Source organism: Podarcis gaigeae, assembly GCF_964106915.1.
Source record: "Podarcis gaigeae genome assembly, chromosome: 5".
In the NCBI taxonomy this organism is placed as follows: domain Eukaryota; kingdom Metazoa; phylum Chordata; class Lepidosauria; order Squamata; family Lacertidae; genus Podarcis; species Podarcis gaigeae.
The window spans coordinates 24,612,500-24,617,732 of NC_139681.1; positions in this window are offsets into that span (position 1 = coordinate 24,612,500).

Sequence of the window (5,233 nt, forward strand, 5' to 3'; positions counted from 1 at the left end):
CCCTAAGCGCAGAGGCTTTTTTTAATGAATATTTTATTAAGATTTTTGAATAAAAATGCAAAGATAAAGAAACAGTATAACATATATCATAACATACTTTCTTAACATCTTTGGACTCCCTCGCACCTCCCGCTCCCATTTGCATCATTGTCAATTCTTGCCCGCAATTTATCATCTTGTTTACACTCTTGTGTCAGGTTCATTTAAATATAATCTGTTAGTTCTCCAGTAGGTTTATAATTTTTCCTCAAACTTACTTATCATCTTAATTCCATCTAGTTTAGTGGTGCACAATTATTTATGATCTAGCATCCTATCTTAACATTCAACCAAATTACAATGTTTTTTTAAATAAGTCTTGAATTTCTTCCAATCTTCTTCGACCCTCTCCTCTCCCAGGTCTCGGATTCTGCCAGTCATCTCAGCTAGTTCCATATAGTCCATCAGTTGCATCTGCCACTCTTCCAGCGTGGGTAGATCTTGAGTTTTCCAATTCTTAGCGATGAGTATCCTTGCTGCCGTTGTTGCGTACATGAAAAATGTTCGGTCCTTCTTTAACACCTTCTGACCGACAATGCCCAAAAGGAAGGCCTCTGGTTTCTTAGTGAAGGTATACTTAAATACCTTTTTCAGCTCATTATATATCATTTCCCAGAAGGCCTTCACCCTAGGGCAGGTCCACCAGAGGTGAAAGAATGTTCCTTCATTTTCTTTACATTTCCAACATTTATTATCAGACAAATGGTATATCTTGGCAAGTTTAACTGGGGTCATGTACCATCTATATATCATTTTCATTACATTTTCCTTCAAAGCGTTACATGCAGTGAAGTTCAACCCAGTGGTCCACAACCTTTCCCAGTCCTCGAACATGATATTATACCCAATGTCCTGTGCCCACTTTATCATAGCTGATTTAACCATTTCATCTTGTGTGTTCCATTTTAACAGCAAGTTATACATTCTTGAGAGTACCTTAGTCTTTGGTTCTAACAATTCTGTTTCCAACTTCGATTTCTCCACCTGGAACCCTAGCTTTTTGTCGTTTTTAATGACTTCTTTAATCTGAGCATAATGTAACCAGTCTCGCACTTTATCCTTCATTTTCTCCAAACTCTGCAATTTCCAATTGTCTCCATCTTTTTCTAATATTTCCCAATATTTTGGCCATTTGGCCTCCATATTGGGTCTTTTTCGGGCCTTAGCTTCCAGAGGTGAAAGCCACCTTGGAGTTTTGTTTTCCAATAAGTCTTTGTATTTTGTCCAGACATTAAACACTGCTTTCCTGACAATATGGTTCTTAAAGGCCTTATTGCTCTTAACCTTATCATACCATAAGTATGCATGCCAACCAAAAGCATTGTTAAAACCTTCCAGGTCCAGTACATCAGTGTCTTCGAGAAGTAGCCAGTCTTTTAGCCAGCAGAAAGCTGCGGCTTCATAGTACAACTTTAGGTCTGGCAGGGCAAAGCCCCCTCTTTCTTTCGCATCAGTTAATATCTTAAACTTAATTCTGGGCTTTTTGCCCTGCCAGACAAATTTAGAGATATCTCTCTGCCACTTCCAGAAGCACTCCGTCTTGTCCACAATCTGTAGTGTTTGGAACAAAAACAACATTTTTGGCAATACATTCATCTTAATAGCAGCAATTCGGCCTAGCAAAGAAAGCTTCAATTTTGTCCAACTGTCCAAATCTCTCTTAATTTCAGACCAACATTTTTCATAGTTATCCTTAAATAGACTCAGATTTTTTGCTGTTATGTTTACCCCTAGGCTTTTACCCAAACACCAAAAAGACCCAGAACTTCCATTTGTTATTTCTTATTCATTTAGGGGGCAACTACCCCCATGCCCCTCCGTGGCTATGTCCATGCTTTGCACACATTGAGCCTCCTGCACACTGTTCCTGAAGGAATAAAAAGGGACTGTGTCTAATTTCCTACACCCACATTCAGTGAATAGGAGCACAATCTCCAAACTGTTCAGTTGACGGTGCTTAAAAGCTTTCTTCAAACCTTCCTGCTGAATGTGGGAAGGTCAGGAGTAGCAAAGAGGGGCTGGGTCAGTGAGGGCACAGCTGTTGTACTCGGACTAGGGGAAGCGCTTTGTGTAACTCAAAAGCTTGCACATTGCATTTTCAACAATGCTTGGCTCAAGGTGTATTCTTTTTTACTCACCGTTTGAATTTTGCTCCAGTGGACCAAAACAACTACAGTGGTACCTTGGTTAAAGAACAGCTCAGTTTATGAACAAACTTGGATTAAGAACGCTGCAAACCCGGAAGTAGGTGTTTTCCTTTGTGAACTTTGCCTTGGAAGCAGAACATGTTTCGTTTCCTGTTGAGTGTGTTCCATTTGTAAACTGAGTCCCCCGTTGCTATGGGAAAGCACACCTTGGTTTAAGAATGCTTTGGTTTAAGGACAGACTTCCGGAACTGATTAAGTTTGTAAACCAAGGTACCACTGTATTTGGAACTATGGAACATTATCAGTCACTTGCTAGAAATTCATGACTGTTCACCAGGTGAACACTAGGTGGCGTGAAGAAGCTTCTTCATATTTCTATGAAGGCGGTAAAGCCAATTTAATGCACTGGCAGCTCTTGACCCAGATTCGTTAAATTACACTGCCTCTAACTGCATCAAGTGTTCGTGTGTAGAGGGAAGGAGGAGGGCTGGTTGCTGGGTGGGGAAGAGCCAGCCTGATTAGGCAGCTGAAGAGGCTGCTGTGAAATTGTTGGCAAGCTACAAAGGGTAGCTTCATTTTCTTATTGCCTATGATTTGCACAGGGGGAGTTTTTCCTCATTTCTGTCTCGAAATGCTACAGTTATTTCAAACATTGTTGAAGGTGGAGCACGCTCTGTGATTTATTAGGAGTCCGATAAGCAGACAGGTGACATCTGCTTAGCTCACATATGAGACATGGGATTAATGCATCTAAGACTCGCAAGCTGCAGCCCAGGATTCTGCAACCTCCATCCATCCTTTTTTTGCGTGTGAGTTTTGAAAGGTTGGGAAATAACGACAAGGTGCAGCATATAGTCTTCTTCTAACTGGTTGAGCCGGGCCTACGCTGGGACATGGTATCTTATGGGTGACAAAACACCCCATCAGTAAAAATGGGTGGAGATACAGTGGTACCTCGGGTTAAGAACTTAATTCGTTCTGTAGGTCAGTTGTTAACCTGAAACTGTTCTTAACCTGAGGTACCACTTTAGCTAATGGGGCCTCCCGCTGTTGCTGCGCCGCCATTGTGCGATTTCCGTTCTCATCCTGAAGCAAAGTTCTTAACCCAAGGTACTATTTCTGGGTTAGCGGAGTCTGTAACCTGAAGCGTCTGTAACCACGTCTGCATACAGTGGGATCAAGTTATTCAGCAGTGCTCTGGTGTGGTGAAGGCTTCACATCTCTATGTATATAAAAACCAGTTCCTAATATTATCGGGTGACTAAGAAAGGGAATCCTGGGTCAGGATTCACGCAGATGAACGTTCTCAAAAAGTTTCAACCCATTTACTTGAAATGGGTTGAAAAGTTTCAACCCATTTACATTTACTACATTTGAACTATAGTTCAAAGTAAATGGGTTGGATGGGAAGACTGCCACACACACTCACAAACTCACATTCCTAGAAGGAAAGCTAAAGTGCTGTTCTCGGGTACAGCGTTGCAGTCAGAGCACAATCTTCCACAACAACCATGAGGCTCAGAATCAACTCTCAGGGGCCTCGCTGAGGATGTTTGCAAGATGTCAGCATGGACAAGTTCCAAATCCCTATAATATGCCCAGCTCCTTTGTACACACTGGTCACAATTTAAAAAGCGATCAAACTTGTACAGTGGTACCTTGGGTTACATACGCTTCAGGTTAGACTCTGCTAACCCAGAAATAGTACCTCGGGTTAAGAACTTTGCTTCAGGATGAGAACAGAAATCGTGCTCCGGCAGCACGGCAGCAGCGGGAGGCCCCATTAGCTAAAGCGGTGCTTCAGGTTAAGAACAGTTTCAGGTTAAGAACGGACCTCCGGAACGAATTAAGAATTGGAGGATTCTGGGAAAAGGTGAATCTACTCATCGAGAACTACTTGTTTAAAAAGATAAAGGGATCCCTGACCATTAGGTCCTGTCGTGGCCAACTCTGGGGTTGCGGCGCTCATCTCGCTTTACTGGGAGCCGGCGTATAGCTTCCAGGTCATGTGGCCAGCATGACTAAGCCGCTTCTGGCAAACCAGAGCAGCGCACGGAAACGCCGTTTACCTTCCCGCTATAAAGCGGTACCTATTTATCTACTTGCACTTTGACGTGCTTTCGAACTGCTAGGTTGGCAGGAGCTGGGACCGAGCAACGGGAGCTCACCCCGTTGCAGGGATTCGAACCACCAACCTTCTTTTCGGCAAGTCCTAGGCTCTGTAGTTTAACCCACAGCGCCACCCGCATCCTTCTGAAAGGTCATCACTTGTTTATCTACATCAAATAATTTCACACATCAGAGGAGACTGAAAAAGACAGTATTAATCCAGTAAGCATCCCAGTTCAGAACATTTATTTTTCTAAAAGGCCATCCTTAGGCTTCAGAAATGCATAAACAGAGCCATGTTTTTATGGGACGAGGCTTTAAAAAGTATCTGCTATTTTCAACATTTAGGTAGCCATGGCTTGATGGTATGACAGTGAGCCTGTGCAAAATTCAGGCTCGTGTATTCCCTCCTTCTGGGAGGGTCATGAAGAGATGGAAAGCTTCCAATTTAACCATAGCTTAGGGTTATGTCTGAACCCTAAATTGTGGTTAATCTTAACTTTGGCCAGCTTTATAAACCACAGTTTGGCGTTAGTGCATTGTAGTAAACCATAGTTATGACTAAACCACAGTCTGTCTAGGTTCAGATACAACTTTATCTTGCGGTTAGTCAAAAATGGAGGTAAAGGTCTCCCCACCCACATTCTTCCCCACTGCCAACCTTAGGCCGGGGTGTGTGTAATGGAAGCATGCATGTCTGAGGCTTACCCTCATAAACCATGGTTTAGCATTATGTACAAATGCAGCCAGCACATGGATGAGTGTCTGGGTGGGTTTTTTGACTTCCTAAATCCCCCCTTGAAAATCTTTTATGCTTTAATGCTTTTCAAAAAGCAGCAGGAACACCCCTGGAGAAACTCTGCTGTACACGCAAGAGCAACACAATTAATAACCAAATGACCTGCAATATGCAAAATAAGGAAACATCTGTTTTATTT